General features: G+C 38.4%; 1 protein-coding gene across 6 annotated transcripts in view; it reads left to right on the top strand.

The window, feature by feature from the left end:
- CCDC91 (coiled-coil domain containing 91) overlaps positions 1-17,917 on the top strand; it is a 141,330-nt gene that overhangs the window by 10,201 nt on the left and 113,212 nt on the right. For 2 of the 6 annotated variants that reach the window (XM_052690544.1, XM_052690545.1), the window contains exon 2: positions 11,363-11,412. The exons of 1 other annotated variant lie outside the window; for it this stretch is intronic. The gene's annotated coding sequence lies outside the window, so the exon portion shown is untranslated. 3 more of the 6 variants (XM_052690546.1, XM_052690551.1, XM_052690550.1) reach the window with 3 other exon arrangements.

The following is a 17,917-nucleotide window of genomic DNA, read 5'->3' as shown; positions in this document are numbered from 1 at the left end:
TGTCTGTCCAGCCATTTTTTTTTTACCCAGCAAAGATACCCCAATGCTGAGTTCTGGCTGACAGGCCTGTAATTCCCCAGGTCCTCCTTACAACCTTTCTTGTATTTGGGAGTCATATTAATAACAAGTCTCCACTCATCCAGGATGTCCTCAGTTGACCATGATTGCCGATAAATAATGAAAAGTGTCTTGGCAGTCACTCCCACCATGTCCCTCAGGTGAAACCCAACTTTTCCTGGGGACTTGTGACAATCCAGGTGGCATAACAGTAGTTTCTCTGTAAACTGGTTTTGAACTTAAAGAACTGTATGAAGAAGAATAAGAACAAAACCTCTTTCATTACTGTAATGACAGCGAAAATATTCATAGAATAGGGGACACCAAGAAATATATATCAATTTAGAAAAATATCGGTTATAGAGTGATTTATTTGACACCTATTATTCAGTACTGTGTAGAGCTTCTGTTGCTTAAAGAACTTTCAGTAAAGGCTATAGCTTTTCAAGTTCTGCTAGCTTGCAAATAAATATGATGTGGTACACACTGATTTTAAATTCATTTTGTTCCTTTTCAAGATTTTTGAAGAAGATGAACGTAGGTAAAAGATATCCATATTTCTGTGTACAGTTGCCAAACTGTTACAGAATCACAGAATTGTAGGGGTTGGAAGGGGCCTCCAGAGATCATCGAGTCCAACCCCCCTGCCAAAGTAGGTTCTCTGCACCAGGTCGCACAGGTAGGCATCCAGGCAGGTCTTGAACATCTCCAGAAAAAGAGACTCCACCACCTCCCTGGGCAGCCTGTTCCAGTGCTCCGTCACCTCACTGTAAAGAAGTTCTTGCGCACATTTGTGCAGAACTTCCTATGCTGCAGTTTCCGGCCGTTTCCCCTTGTCCTGTCACCATTGACTACTGAAAAGAGTCCATCCTCGCCATTCTGCCCCCCACACCTTAGATACTTGTAGACCTGGATTAGGCCCCCTCTCAGTCTTCTTTTCTCAAGGCTGAACAGATCCAGTTCACTCAGCCTTCCCTCATAGGAGAGATGCTCCAGGCCCTTCACCATCTTCGTGGCCCTCCACTGGACTCTGTCCAAGAGATCCCTGTCTTTTTTGTACTGGGGAGCCCAGAACTGCACGCAGTGCTCCAGATGAGGCCTTACCAGGACACAGTAGAGGGGGAGGATCACCTCCCTCGACCAGCTGGCCATGCTCTTTTTAATGCACCCCAGGATGCTGTTGGCCCTCTTGGCCACAAGGGCACACTGCTGGCTCATGGCCAACCTGTCATCCACCAGGACACCCAGGTCCCTCTCAGCAGAGCTGCTCTCCAGCAGGTCATTCCCCAACCTGTACTGGTGCATGGAATTATTCCTGCCCAGATGCAAGACTCTACACTTGCTTTTGTTAAACCTCATCTGTTTTTTTTCTGCCCAGCTCTCCAGCCTGTCCAGGTCTCGCTGAATGGCAGCACAGCCTTCAGGCGTGTCAGCCAATCCTCCCAACTTTGTATCATCAGCAAACTTGCTGAGGGTGGCCATTATCCCCTCATCAAGGTCATTGATGAAGATGTTGAACAAGACCGGACCCAGCACAGACCCCTGAGGAACACCGCTGGTTACAGGCCTCCAACCGGACTCTGCACCACCAACGATGACCCTCTGCGCTCTGCCAGTCAGCCAGTTCTCAACCCACCTCATTGTCCACTCATCTATCCCACACTTCCTCAGCTTTGTTATAAGGATGTCGTGGGGGACAGTATCAAATGCCTTGCTGAAATCAAGGTAGACTATATCCACTGCTCTCCCCCCATCCATCCAGCCAGAGACAACATCATAGAAGGCTACCAGATTGGTCAAGCACGATCTCCCCCTTGTGAACCCGTGCTGACTACTCTTGATAACCTCCTCTTCTTCCAGTTGTCTGGAGATGACATCCAGCACAAGCTGTTCCATCACCTTTCCAGGGACAGAGGTGAGGCTGACTGGCCTATAATTGCCTGGATCTTCCTTCTTGCCCTTTTTGAAGACTGGAGTGACATTGGCTATCCTCCAGTCTTCAGGCACCTCCCCTGTCCTCAACGACCTCTCAAAGATGACAGAAAGCGGTTCAGCAATCACCTCTGCCAGCTCCCTCAGCTCCCGTGGATGCATCCCATCGGGTCCCATGGATTTGTGAACATTGGTGTTGCCTAGGCACTCTCGGACTACCTCTTCCGTGACTGTAGAGAGGTCTTCCATTCCCCATATCCTCTCACTAACCTCCAGGGTCTCGGATTCCTGAGGGGGAGCTTTTTCACTGAAGGCAGAAGCAAAGAAGGCATTCAGTATCTCCGCCTTCTCAGCATCCCCCATTACCAGAACACCTCCGTCACCTAGCAGGGAAGCCACATTCTCCCTAGTCTTCCTTTTACTGTTAACGTACTTAAAAAGCCTTTTTTATTATCCTTTATCCCCTTCGCCTGATTTAATTCCAGGTGGGCTTTAGCCTTCCTTGTCACATCCCTGCAGGCCCTGACAACATTCCTATATTCTTCCCAAGTAGTCAGACCCTTTTTCCACATTTCATGGGCCTTCTTCTTTCCTTTGAGTTTGCGCACGAGCTCCTTGCTCATCCACACAGGTTTCCTGCCATCCTTTCCCGATTTCTTCCTCACAGGGACACACCAATCCTGAGCTTGGAAGAAGAGCTGCTTAAATGCCGACCAGCTCTCACAGGCCCCCTTCCCTTCTAACACCCTAGCCCACAGGATAGCTCCAAGTAGGTCCCGGAAGAGATCAAAGTTGGCTCTCCTGAAGTCCAGGGTAGCAATCCTACTTTTTGCTTTACTTCTTCCACTTAGGATCTTGAACTCCACCATCTTGTGGTCACTACAACCCAAGCTGCCCCCGACCTTTACTTCCCTGACAAGCCCTTCTCTATTAGTGAGAATAAGGTCCAGCAGTACCCCTCTCCTCGTCGATTCCTCAACCACCTGCATCAGGAAGTTGTCTTCAACACATTGCAGGAACCGTCTGGACCGCGCATGCCTGGCCACATTGCTTTTCCAGCAAATATCTGGATAATTGAAGTCCCCCATAAGCACCAGCGCCTGGGATCGTGACGCTGCTTCCAATTGCTTGTGGAAGGCCTCATCAACCTCCTCCTCCTGATCAGGGGGCCTGTAGCACACTCCCACAACAGTGTCAGCCATACCAGCCCGCCCCTTGATTCTTACCCACAAGCTCTCCACTGCTACACTGCTCTCCCCAGGTGGAGTTCAATACATTCTAGCTGCTCTCTCACATAAAGAGCAACTCCACCACCCCGCCTCGCCGTCCAATCTTTCCTAAAAAGCACATAGCCCTCCATGACAACATTCCAGTCATGCGAGCTGTTCCACCACATCTCCGTGATCACAATTAGATGGTAGCCGTGCGACCACACGCAGATCTCCAACTCTTCCTGTTTATTTCCCATACTGCGTGCATTAGTGTATAGACACTTCAGGGAAGCAGCATTCCCCTGCCACACTCCATCCCTTCGAACTCCACCCTCATCACCCATCAAGCTCACTTTTGAACCTCAAACTACCTGAACCTCAGCAGCCCTCATTTTGTCCCCTTCCCCCTTCTTACCTAGCTTAAAGACCTTTCGATGAGGCCCACCAGCTCCTGGGCTAGGATACTTTTACCCCTTGCAGACAGGTGAGCTCCATCTGCAGCTGTCATGCCAGGAGCCAAGTAAATTGCCCCATGGTCAAAAAAACCAAAGTTCTTGTGCCTGCACCAGCCTCTAAGCTATTTATTGATGTGGAGGGTTTTTTTGATCCTCTCTGTGTCCTTCCCTGCCACTGAAGGGATAGAAGAGAAGACCACCTGCACTCCCGTACCATCCAGTACCCTCCCCAGACCTTTGAAGTCATTCTTGATAGCCCTTAGGCTTCTCTTGGCAGCATCATCACTACCAACCTGAACTACCAATAAGGGGTAGTAGTCAGATGGGCGAATTAGCCCAGGCAGCTTTCTAGAGATGTCCCTGACCTGTGCCCTAGGGAGGCAGCACACTTCCCTCTGGGTGGGGTCAGGTCGACATATCGGGCCCTCAGTTCCTTTTAGAAGGGAATCACCTACAACTATCACCTTTCGTTCTTTACCGAAGAGGCGGTCTTCAAGCGTGGAGCTGACTGCCTCTCCTTAGGAAATCTCAGAGGCTGTTCCACCCCCTCATTCTCAGCCTCCTCACCCTCCAGTTCCAGGGTTCCAAACCTATTACTTAGAAGCACCTGAGGAACCGAGGTAGGTCGGGAAGGGCACCGCCTGCGTCGCTGAGGTGGGACCTGCTGCCATTCCTCTTCTCCCAAGTCAGCTCTCTCAGTTTGACTACGGCAAGGGAGAGAGTCCACTACAGGCTGGGGGTTGCAATCTCTGCTTGTTTCTCACAGAGAGTTACACCACCAGTCTATCTCGCTCTCACAGTCTCTAATGGATCTTAACCTCTCCACCTCTTCCCTAAGCTCCACCACAAGGCTGAGCAGCTCATCCACCTACTCGCACCTTGCACAGGTGGCATCCCTCCCATCACCCCCCAGCAGCAGCAGACTCAGGCACTCCCTGCAGCCAGAGACTTGAACTGCTGCAGTTCTGGGCAGTCCCTCTGTCTGGGGAACAGTCCCTCTGTTGCTCTTTCCAGTTAAGCATTTCCTCATTAAATACTTAGCCAAACTGCGCTACTAGAATTGATTTCATTTATTTTGTGGTGGGACTAGAATGAAGGATTGGAATTGCATGACTTCAAATTTTAGTACTAAATACACTACATACCTAAATTTTCTCTTACATAATTTTTTTGTTTATTGTATAGTATAGTATAGATAGTACAGTGTTTCTTTTGTTTTTTCTTTTTTTAAAAATTTCTGAGACCTAAAGTCAGCTTCTTTTAATTGGCTTCCTTTTTTTTTTTTTTTTTAAACAATACTTTCCTAGGCTACAATATTTGAGGTCAGTGTGTATGTACAGAGAGAAGTAAACTGGGAATCCTGTCTCTGAGGATAGGAATCCAATATAGTTCTAGATGGAAAGCAAAATATTTCAGTACATAATATTTTAGCTTGCCAGTTAAGCTTTAAACAGAACTTTATATGCGTACAATTTCCAAAATGGAAGTAATGTAGAATTTCTAAAGACTTTTGCATGTGATATACATGCTGTAGTTGACTTGCCTTCAGTTCTGTAAGCTGCTTGAGTGAAAAATCAGCGTTTTGTTCTGACAGATTACAAATTGAAGAAGAATTGTGTCTGATTTGAAGGACTGGTTTTCAGTGAAAATTTGTGGCCTGTTATGCTGTCTGCTGATGGGGGCTCAAGTTTTTGTCCTTTTTCTGTCTGTTATGTGGGAAACTTTAAAAAGTTTGATGTGAATCTTTTTTCTTCTGGATGAGTTCTTGCTGACATGGTTAGAACTAATGTACTGTTAAAATAACTGCAGAAAGCTTCTCAGAAATTGTCAGTATAAATACTTGTGTTTAAAAATTACTGTCAACCTAGAAAATCCATATGGAAATTGAATAAGAATTGCTGGGTGGTGAATAACAAGACGAGGTATTAGTAGTCTAGGATCAGGTTCATTTTATTGCTAAAAGATAAATAATCTGTTTTAAGATTTTTGTGAGTAGTTTTCTCTTGTTAATGAATGCTTAAAAAGTTTGTAATATTTTTATGTGACTTTACTGATTTTTCAGGTACATGAGATTTGATGAATTGATAAATACATGTCTGAACTGCTTGTAAGGTACATAGAGGCCTGACTTATTCTTTGCTGGAATGGAAAAAAAAGCAGTACTAGTTCAAGAACCATTTCCTTTGAAAGGAGAAAATACAGGAATTAATATGCTTGAAAATTTCAGAAACAGAGTCAAGTTACATTTAATTTTGGAAACAGTTCCATTTAAATTGTCTGTCTCCTTGAAGAGAACCCATTTCAACCCCCTCCTCTCCAACTCCTCCTCAACACACATTGCCCCAGTGGTAAGGTGAATTTATACACAGGCTAAGATGCAGTTATAGTTTTTTTTTTTTTTTTTCTTAATTGCCATAGGAAGCATAAAAAATGTATTTTTTTTAATACTTTTAGAGCACAGTTTTAAAAATCAGTCACATTTGAAAGAGGCCAAGGCAAAACTGTAAACTCACAGTTTCAAATTGTTTTTACAATTTTAAAGATATTGATCTGCCAGTCTGCTTAATGAATTGCAGTGTGTTTAAGATGGATTCGAGATGTTTATTTTTTCTATTAGCAATTTTTTTTTTTAATTAAGAAGAATATTGCAAAAATATAATGTGCTTTTATTTTGGAGACTCTTCAGCAGGTAGCAGCTATGTTTAAATTATTCAGATATATTACCTTTCTTTTAATGTAAAATACACTGTGATCTGATTACAGTTTCCAGGTTAGCAGACTAGATGATAAATGACAATTTACATTAAAAAATGAAGGTATGTTTAATTATGTCAATTTCTAAGGAGAGAAAGGAAATAGCTCTGATTTTTATGCTTTTTTCTGAGAAATATCATGTTCTCAAATGTGAATTTGTTTATTTACAATAATGCTTTTGCTAAAATCTGCAAAAAAACACCCACAGAAACAGTCTGAAGTTTCAAGCTGTGAAATACCTTTGTTTTTGATATTATAGAGTGTAAGTGTAGAGTATGAATTGCAGTTCTTCAAGTAGTCGGAATTTTTCCTGCTGACTTCAGTGAAACAAAAGTGGGCTTCGTTGGTGAGTTGGTAGACTAAACCAGTGTAATTGCCCAGTAAATAATGAAGTTAAAAGATACGAGACTGCATATAGTTCACTCTTTGAAACCTGAATTTCTGTCATCTCAGTCTTCATAGAATCAGGTTTGGGCTAGATGGGACTTTTAAGATCATCTAGTCCCAACTCCACCTGCTATAGGTAGGGACACCTCCTTCTAGACCGAATTACTCAAAGCCCCATACAGCCTGGCTTTGAATGTTTCTAAGAAGGGGCCATACGCAGCCTCTCTGGATAACCAGTTCAAGTGTCTCACCGCCTTCACTGTAAAGAATTTTTTCCTAATATCTAGTCTAAACCTACCTTCTTTTGGTTTAAAACCCTTTCCCCCTTTCCTTTCACTGTATGCCCTTCTAAAAAATCCCAACCCAGCTTTCCTGTAGGCTCTCTTCAGTTATTGGAAGTAATTGAAGTACCCCCAGAGCCTTCTCTTCTGAAACATAGGAAAAATAAGGAAAAACACTATTTCTTTCGTAATGTTTAACTATTATATTTAAAAGTGTTCTTTATTTTGATCTTTACTGTTCCATGTTTTGATGAAAAGCTTCATTTTTAAATACAAATCAAGGGGATCTATTTAATTTTGAAGCTCACATTTTTAGATGATTTTTTTTTCCCATAGCACTAGTTTAAAAATAAAAAGTAAGAAAAAGCAAAAAAAATATCTCAAATTCTCCTATCTTATTATTTAATTTGAAGAGAATTAATATTATTAGTTTGTTCAAGCTACCCCATGTTCTTTTGAGTATGTATGTATATTCATAGCCTATGTTTTAGTTTGGGATGTTGGCATAGTAAATTTTTTCTGTGATGCTCTGTTACTGAGACTGTGTGAAAAACTATATTTTTAGATATTTAAATCAGTGTCAAAGTTCTCTTGTGTTGATATTTTAGAGTTTTTATGCTTGGAAAGCTTCTCACTTCATCATAAGACTCTTCTTTTTAAGTTCTTGTAAAAATACATTTTCTGATAGTAAAAATATTTGATGGCATTCAGGTAGGCTGGTTGTTAAGCTCCTCTATTGTTTTAACTATTTCAATGAAGTTGTTGAAACTTAATAACTTAAGTAGAAATGCCTTTGAAATATGACCATTCTATTGTACTTTCAAAGCCTCAATTTCTTAGGTTTGTCTTATGTTATGGAAGAACCTGTGTGTCCTTGTATTCCAAAATCTTTAACTGTAGATGCTTTAGTACCAGTTATTTATTTCCTTCCAAGTAAAAAGGTTGTGTCACCTGAGTAAGCAATTTACAAAAAGTAAACGTACAGTCGAAGTGTCCAATTGCATGAACTCTTTACTGTCTGGTTTTGAAATACAGCTCTTCTTTTAGGAGAAACATGAAATAACAAAGCACTGTGTCTGTGAAGACCAAGAGTAAAACATAGATAGAGATTGCTGAATCTTAAAATTAGTTTTTTTTTCGAGCCAAATTGTTATGAAATGTGAACTTTAAAAAAATAATAATTAAAAAAAAAAGAATTGCTATTTGTAGATGTGCTTCCTTGTTCACAGTTGAATTGTGCAACTTAATGAACTTTTTTGAGAGTTTTGAACTAATCACAGTTCAAATTGAAAGATTTTGAGCAAATTAATCAATAAACCAAGTTTTCTATTACCTCCAGATAATAAATATTCGCTATGCACTTTTACTTGTAAAACATTTTTTCGTGCTAGCATCACCTCATCCTTCCTCAGGAAATATCTTTGTTTTAAGAGATTTACTCAAGATTGTTTTATGAAGTCACGATAAAAATATTTCACTCGGATTTTGCTGTTTGTGGCCCCGTCTGTGTCTGTGGAGACTTGTAGATATACTTTCCCTTCCATTCTTCTCTGGATGTTTGTTCACTTGTCATTAACAAACCCAATTCTAAAATGCTCTTGAACAGATATTGGTTGTTAATAGTATAATTTAACTGGAGAATGATCTCTTTTAATTTTAATTTTTATTTTTTACAGCCTTTGCTTCTGTGATTCAATACAAAATTTCCTAGCTGTACTGTTCTTAATAAAACTGAAAGTATTGATTCTTAGATCATACATGGAAGTAGAGGTTTCCTAGTCCAAAACTTTGCTTAAAGGAGGACAAAGCGTAGGTTGTTCAGAGACTTGTTCAATTCTGAGTATGTCAAGGAATGAAGAGCCAACACTGTTTATGGGCTACCCAGTCCAATAGTAGGTCAGAATTTTCACTATTTATCCTGTGCATCTTGTCCTGTTCCTGTGTAAGTCTGATACCAGTCCATCTCTAAGAGAACTCTGTAAAATTTTATGGTCCCTAGTATGGTTTGAGTGTGAGTCATTAGAACCTAGTGTGGTCACTTTTGCTCAAGTGTTTACAGGGCAATTACTGACTGATTTGTGCTACCTAGTTAATAGTAGACAAGTCAAGCTTTTCTTAGCTATTTATAGAATACAGACATATTTCCAGGATTCAAATTGTCAGTCATCTGAAGCAAGGTTACAGATTGTTGGTCTGGACTTGATTAATTATAGGTATATGCCTGGCTGTGAAAAACAGAAATGCTCTTTAATTCTAACAATGTCTCGTGCTGGTGTTAGCGTTCCTTTCCTTCAGAAAACACAACATATTTTCATTATATCAGCTTTACTGAACTTAACACAGAAGTTTGTGTATATTTTATAAATTCTGTGTCTTTTGAAGATGAAAGATGTTTGTGGTGCAGAAGGCTTATAGGGGACATTAAATAGTTTTAAAAATTATTCAAGTGGTTGATTATTTTATGATAAAACCAAAGTTTGTGGTCTGGTCACAGAAACTGATCATGGTGAAGACTGGAAACCTTTGAAGGCCTTTCTATAACGTCTTGAATGGTTAGAATTCAGTATTCTGAGAAAGTTACCATTATTTGTTGAGATGAATGGCAGTACTATACAGATCCTTTCTCTGGAGTTAAAATGGTTTTCATTTGTATCCAGATACTGCAATGAAATGGGTTTTTTTGCTTGTTTGTTTTTAAAGCACTAAGTTCTTAAAGTTGGGAATAGCTGACCAAGACTCACGGCAGGTAAAATCCTCAGTGATTAAGTAAATATGGTCACTAAAATTGCTTTTGTCAGGAGGTAACCCTCTGGAGTTAAGCCTGTCCTTGTCTTGTTAGTTAGTTATGTTTTTTTGTTTTGTTTTGTTTTCTGTTTTTTTCCTGACGTAGATCTCGGTGACAAAGGCATTTAGAAGCCAAACTATACAGACCTTCTCTTCATTCAACCTCTTAATTTGAAGTATCACTGTGGTATGATATAATCCTGAGTACTTAAGATTGGGCAAGGAGTTCCCATGTGGTCCATGGATTGTGGTCTAATACAGAGTCAAAAATGGTACATCTGTGTGGTAGATCTCTAACTCAGGAAATACTCTGAAGTAAAGCTTTGCAACTATTTTTGAATCACAAATAGAGTATTATTTTAGACATTGGCCTAGAGTTGACACCTGCTTATTGATCCAGGAGAAAATGAGAAAATGCTTCAGTTTCAATTTATATTTGGTCTTTCCTGTACTTAAATGCACACCACATATGTGGTAGTTTTACATTTACAGTAGCTTTTTGGGTAGCTTTGCATTTAGTTTTACATATACAGTTGGGCATCTAGGGAAAGCTGTTTACCCCCGCTAGTAATTTCCTTTTGCTCCCAGTTGATTTTAGAAAGACCTACAAAGAAAAGTCCAGTTTCCTGACCACTTCATGGCTAACCAAAAGTTAAAGCATATTAATGAGGGCATTATCTAAATGCCTCCTGAAAGCTAAGTGGCATGGTACATCAACACTTCACTAGGAAGCCTATTCCAATAGTTTACCGCCTCCACAGTAAAGGCATTTTTCCTAATGCCTGGTCTGAGTCTCTCCTGGAACAGTTTTGTGCTATTCCCACACATGTGGCCATCAGTTCTCAGGAGTAGGAGTAGCCTGGTACCTCTGCTTTCTCCAGTCAGGGAAGCTGCAGCAAGCAATGAGATCTTCTTTCAGCTTCTCCAGACTGAACAGCCCAAGTATCCTCACAGGACATACATGCTGGTAACCCTCTTACCAGCTTTGATGCTCTCTTTTGGGTACTTTCAAGAACTTCAACAGTCTTTTTTGTATTGTGGGGACCAGAAGTGCAGAGAGTGCTCAGAGTGATGCCACAGAACTGAGTAGAATATGATTCATGAATAAAAGTTTTATTTTAATTTCTTCAATAAGAACTATATCCAAGGAAAGAGTAAAAAAAGTTTTTGTTCAGTTAATGATTGTATATAGTTACTAATATTTTTGTCCACCCTTATCATGCTTATAAAGGTGTATATTTTAGTGTTTAATCCTATGCTGTGCTTCGTTGTTCTGAAAATGTTTCTTAAAGTAAAATTGTGAAAGGTAGTTATAGAAGTCCTCAAGATTACACAAGATGTTCTTCTTACATGAAACTGATGTAAATGCAACTTCTGCATCTTTTATTTTATTACATACTGCACTGAGTTGTTCAAAAGTAGTGTTATTTCAAAATGAGTTGTGAAGCTAGATATGAAATAATCACATCACACATATAACGTAGACTCTTGTTTCTTACAGGCTCTGCACCTTTTGTTCAGGGATTGACTCCCGACTAAAAGACCTAGGAGGTATAATGTTTTTTTGTTATTGGCTGTTTGTTATGAATTTTAAATTTGCTCTTGGAATAGATTAACAAATACTTTGCATATGTTATTTGATGCAGATTAATGTTTGCCTGTTACTGTCACATTCCTTAATGTGCTGATTTTATCTGAGAACAATAAGACCCCCTGCATTCTTAACAGTAGAAAACTTAATTGAATTTCTAGGTTTGTTTGGACACTTTGTTCTCTGAAATTACAAAAACTTGTATTTCTTTTTTAAAATATCATCCTAATGTTCTAGCCAGCAGTCTATAGATCTCATAAAAAAAACTCTAGCATATCCAAGATTGATTAATGAGTACTGAAATTGAAGTACCTAATAGTAGAAGCATTTTGAGAATATCGGATGAAATAATCATCCTAATTTCCTATCATATTACTAATTTATTAGTTATGCTTTAGTCATGAACTGTTAATTTCTCATGGAAGTCCAGTGTAATTTTTGATAAAGATTCTCATTCCTTAAACACTGCATTTACTATATTTGGAATGCAGTAAAATTTCCCAAATTGTTATTCCTCATGGTCTTGTTGAAGTTTGCCTCTGGTCAGATACATACTTTACTTCCCAGAAACAAGTGATAAAACTGATACTAAAATTTTAATGCAGAATGTACATTTTATCTTTGTAAGAATTTTTTCCAGTTCATTTTTATTGTATCTGGTTAGGTGATTTTAAAGTTTGCAAAAGCTTTTCATGACCCAAAGCAACACTAAAAGTTGCAAGCTTTCTAAGTTGTTCCTTTGAAGTGTACAAAATTATGCAACTAAGAGAGCTGCTTTCTCAAAATTATGGTCCAGTTAATGGTGGCTCGTAGAATGTACCTGGCAAAATTAGTTGTTTCTGTTATCAAAGCAAATTTAAATTTGACTTAAAGATCAGGACTCGATTCATTTGAATTCTTATAGAGTTAGACAAATTAAAAATTTTTAAATTCAACATTTGAATCTCTATTAATCTTGATTTCTGGATTTGAAGAATACCAGGATTTATGGAGGGATTACAACATTCCTTCTCCTCCAAACAGTTGGACTGGGAAGGAGGGGGCTTTTTCTCCCATCTTACTTTTTTTCCTTTCTGTCTTATTCTTTGTGAAAGTCTACACATCTTCCTGTGTATAAAAACATGACTTTGATTTCACCAAGTTCTCATGATGAGTGTTAAGCTGATGATTGAGTGCTGGTGGCTGTGTTTTGTGTGCCTGTGAGCATCTCAGATATGTACACGTTTGTATTTCATAGAATCATAGAACCATTAAAGTTGGAGAACCACTAAGGATATCTAGACCAGCCATCAATCTATTATCACCATACCCACTAAACCATGTCACTCAGTGCCACATCTACCCTTTTCTTTCTGTCCCTCCAGGGAAAGTGAAACCACCCTCCCAGGCAGCCTGTTCCAATACCTTAGCACAGTGAGAGGTAGTATTTCCTAATATCCCACCTGAAGATCTCCTGGCACAACTTAAAGCCAATACTCTTGTTCTATTGCTAGTTATCTGGGAAAAGAGGCTAACTCCTGCCTTGCTGCATCCTCCTTTAGCTAGCTGTAGGGAGCAATAAGGTGTCCTCTGAGCTTCCTCCAGTCCCAGTTCCCTCGGCTACTCCTTGTAACACTTGTGTTACAGATCCTTCAAATTTGAATACTTGCATCATGCACTGTTAGCAGTCGTAGAGAATGTCCTGAGCAAACTTATCATTGTTGACCATGCTTTTTTGCAAGCAGTTGGACTAGATGACCTGCTGAGATCCCTTCTAGTCTGAATTATTGTATGATTTGCTTCATACAAACTTGATAATAAAATCCACTATTTAATGAAAATGCAGGGGCTTACATCTCTGTAATCCTTGAAAAGCTTTCTTTTCACAGAAGTGTGACTCTGGGAGTAATTTCTGAAGCCCTTGTAGGACGTGACTGTCTGGAGAGCTAATGTTTTGGAAATTGCATGGGTTACCTCCTGTGTCTTTTCCAACCATAATTTCTGTAAGTCTGCATTTTGGAGGTTGATTCCTTATTACCTAATTTTACAGGTACTTAATTCCAGTAACAGGCATGTTTTGAGAGATCACATTTAGTCATGGTAAGACTGTGTGTTGTTGTTTCAGGTTTGTTGTTTGTTTTGGTTTATTGTCTTTTTTTTTAATCGTTCTGTGGTTGTCAGCACTTAATGTAATCTTTTCAATTCTGATGCCACAAAACCTTTTTTTGCCTTAGTCTTCACTGGCAGCTGCTCTTCATATACTCCCTGAGTGGATCATTCAAAAGGTGGGAACTCTGGAAGTGATGTCTCTCCTGCTGAGAGCAAAGATCAAGTTTGCAACCAGTTAAGGAACTTAAGCATCCATAAATCTATGGATTCTGATGAGATGCATCCGAGAGTCCTGAGGGAATTGGCTGAGGTAGTTGCCAGACCACTTTCAGTGGTAGTTGTGGCAGTCAAGTGAGGTCCCTGGTGACTGTGGAAAAGACAATGTCACACTCATTTTTTAGAAGGGTAGAAAGAATGACTCGGGGAACTACCAATCTGTAAGCCTCACCACAGTGCCAGGGAAGGTCATTGAGCGTATCTTTCTGGAAGCTGTGCTAAGACACTTGGAAGACAGGGAGGTGATAATGGGCAAGAAGTTCTTATCAATAAAGATAATGAAGCTCTGGAACAGGTTGCCCAGAGAGGTGATGGAAGGCCCATCCTTGGGGATGTTTGAGATTAGACTGTATGTAGGGGACTCAGAGCAACTTGATCTAGCAGTAGATGCCCTTCCAGTTGCAGGGGAGTTGGAGTAGGTGACATTTAAAGGTCTCTTTCAATTCAAATGATTCTATGATTCTATGAAATATTGTTCCCAGTCTATAAGGAAAGAAAAGTTTTATGCAAGAAGTAATATCCGTTTGGAAAGACAGTGTCTTGTAATAATAATTCTTATACTAAGACTTTAACAAAAGTGAACTCGTCAACCACTGAATTTCTGAAATGTCTTTTGTCCAAGTTCATTAGGGCTTGGTCTATACATTGCTTACTCATATACCTGCTAAATTTGCAGTTACATTCTGATTTTTCTTTTTTTTTTTTGTCTTCATTAAACAAAATATGTAGGCAGGCTAGTGTTTCTTTTTTTACAGACCAGAAGCTTAGCCTTTTGTTCAAAAGCAGAGGTGCCTTTAAGCATATTAATGCATTTTCTGTATAGCAAGGGATCCTTCCTAGCTGGTTGACCATTTAGACTACAATTCATATGGAATCTCTGAAGACTTGGAAATCAGTGGATTAGCAGTTGAACGTGGAAAACACCATTGATACTTCTTGGATTTCTTTGGGAGTTTTTTTCCTGTGTTCCATTTAGATTATATGAGGCATGATTCAAAATTGTGCTAGCCAAACAGCCAAGAAATGCCTGCTAAAATTTGTGAAGCAAGGTAGTGTTAAGTCAAGACAAGTCTGATAATGATCTCAAAATTATGAATACTATATGTAAAACGTAATGTAAAGATGATGGACCCAATAAGAATAAGTGTGTGTGTGAAAAGTAACTTCTATTTTATGTATCTCTAAGTTCTTAGAAGTGTTCTTGTTGTGGTTTGTTGTTGCCTTTTTGGAAATTCTTGCTAATGTTTAATACATGTTTTTCCTACAGAGACATCTGTTCTTACTGCACAGAAGTGGTGCATGTGATGATAAATTAAATTAATTGATCAGTGTTGTTCTTTGAATATTATCTTTCATATTTTATAGATTATTGTTTGTCTTCCCTCAGCCCGACTTCTCTAATTCAGTGTGCCTTTCCAAAATTTCTCTGAATTTCTTCCAGTTTGTGTTATAAAACATGGTACTAAATGTGGAATGTATTTTATCCCGTTGAGATTTAACAACTGGTTCTGAGAAAAAGAGAGTATCTCTTGCTCTGTGGTGAGAAAATCTTCTATTTGGAATGTGGTACTTTGAAGCAACTTCTAGTATGGCCTATCGCACCTGAAGCCATGACATGCATAGTGTAGATAAAATATCTTTTGCCTTTCTAAAGATTTTTAGCTTTGATTGCTACAAGAATGCTGTTTCTTTGAATAGGTTTAGAACGTTGCTATTACGTAGCTTTATAAGCCCTTGTTAAGGTACTAAGCCACACTGAAGCAGAAGGGCAAAATCTTGCTTGATCTTGATTTTCAGTACGAATACAGACCGTGAAAGCGGGGCCTCACAATCCTTCTGAAAGTATGTCACTCACTGAAAGTATTAGATATATTTCAGGAACATGTTTTTAGACTGAGTTTATTCTACAGCACTTAGTTTGGACTTTTCCAAGCACATCAACAAAAGTAAGAGTTAAAAAAGCTGTTTCACCTTTTCACAGAAACATTTTTGTTAGCTGAATCAACAGTGTTAAGTATATTAAAAAAAATTTCTGTTGCAAAGTAGATCAGGCTGTATAGAGGGTTAAATGAAACTAGAAGTACTTCAGTAATCATTAATGCCAAAAAACCTATTACTATTGTACATTTTAATTCAAATTAAACAGAATGCAATTATTGAGTGTTCTTATGATTTTATATATGTAGAAATTTACATTCTTTTCCACAATGAAGCTCTTTTTAAATCAAGAGGAGGGCTCATTTAACATAGCAGCCTTCTATAGTAAAAATAATTCATCCAGAATTTTCAGATTCCTTTCAGTACCTCAGATTAAAGATCAGGTTAAATTTTATAGTTGCCAACTTGTCTTGGAATGCCACTTATTACTGTATGTTCACTTTCTCATTTATACATGGCTGCCTTGATTTTGCAGTGCTGTTCCAATTTCTCTTTTGTTGCTGTGATTTATCTTTGCATATTTCATATTTTTCAGTAGCATATTGAAGTTCTGAATGTTAACAGAATGCGTGAATGTTGGACCAGTTAAGATTAATACTGACTGGAAAAATACCCAATCACCTTCTCCCTCAGAAGCAAACTAAACATTTGCAGTCCCTAAAAGATGTGTAGTTCTGAAAATCAAAAGTAAATATTGGATCATGCTCTTTTTTAGTTCAACCAGATCTACTTACATTTCAATAGTGATTTAATTGAAATTTATCAATAAGAACTTGGAAATAAATATGTTGAAGTTCAGAAGATGTTTATTTAAGCTTTTCCTGGTAGTGGTTTTTTTTCAACAGAGGATATAAACTGAATGTATCCAATTTGACAGAAATCTGGAGATGTCCTCCAAACCTTTTGAATTCTTCTGTTTCTGAAGATGTGCTTTCGTAGTATTAAGTTTCACCATCCTATAAACTGAAGTCAATTAACTTTACAAGTGTTTTGACATTAAAAAAAAGTCTTTTTGTATCCTTCATTTGCACATCATGGTGAGTTTTTTTTCACTGTATAATACCCTTCCATGAACAGCCATGTATATCTTACTTTGCTAATGAAAGTAACCCAACTTATCTTGCAGTTTTGTAAAAGGAATGTCAGCTTAACTATAAATATTTCAAAATACCACAGAATTTAGGGCTACAACTCAAAAATGCTGATCAGTTTGTAAAATCTAAATCAACCCCTGCATGAAACCTAGAGAAGGACCTCTGTGGTAGCAAAAAGATTTCCAGAAATTCACTGCAAGATTTTTCTGAACTGCAGTTTGTGCTGACAGCTAAGAATAAATAGGAAAAGCAGGAAACATATTTGATTTAATTACAGTACTGATTTGGAAAAGCAACTTAAGAGTAGACAGTTTTTTATATTTTAATTCCTGATCACAGAGCTGTAAATTATACTGCATATTTTTCTGTATCATTAAATTGAGTTGTGTTCATTATTAAGAAAATAATTTATTTCAGAATCTAATGGTCTGAAATTTTTTTTTTTATATATTGAGATCAACTGGATTGTGTTGCTGTTAGTATCATTTACGTAGGTACTAGAGAATTGACTGCTATGTTTCAGAGCAATAGACATAACTTTAAAATTAATTTTTCCCATTTTTCCATCTTAAAAAGCATTTGTTACTGTCTTATTTTGAGAAGTTCAGTATTATGCTTATCTTTTCTCTTGAAGATTTTCATATTTCAACTTTAAAAGTTCAAACTTTTTTTTACTTGTATCAATAAAAATTTGCTTCTTAAAGGAAATTTGCAGCTGTAGCACTTGTAACCTCTGTGTGAATTTTTTTTTAATTTCTTTTTTATAGGACTCTTGATGTCTTGTGTAATTTGTACATTGGGGTGATTGCAGATAGCTTGTGGAGTTGGAGTTGAGCATTGAATGACTGAATCCTCTTTTCTGAATGTGAAGGTGATAAGGTTAGGAAGAGCGCAATAGATAAGCTAGGAATTTATATCCAAGTATTTATCCATCTGTCATTTAACTGAGTTATTATACATAACAGTACAGTATATTAACTGAGTTATTATACATAACAATATAGGAGTCAGGTTTCTTTCTTTTGACTCCTAGTTGATCATAAAATTAGTTGATTGCGAGACATTTGTC

Source organism: Tympanuchus pallidicinctus, unplaced genomic scaffold, assembly GCF_026119805.1.
Source record: "Tympanuchus pallidicinctus isolate F22 unplaced genomic scaffold, pur_lepc_1.0 scaffold27, whole genome shotgun sequence".
Lineage (NCBI taxonomy): Eukaryota > Metazoa > Chordata > Aves > Galliformes > Phasianidae > Tympanuchus > Tympanuchus pallidicinctus.
Note: the sequence above shows the minus strand (reverse complement) of the source record. Positions and strands in the feature narration are given on the sequence as shown.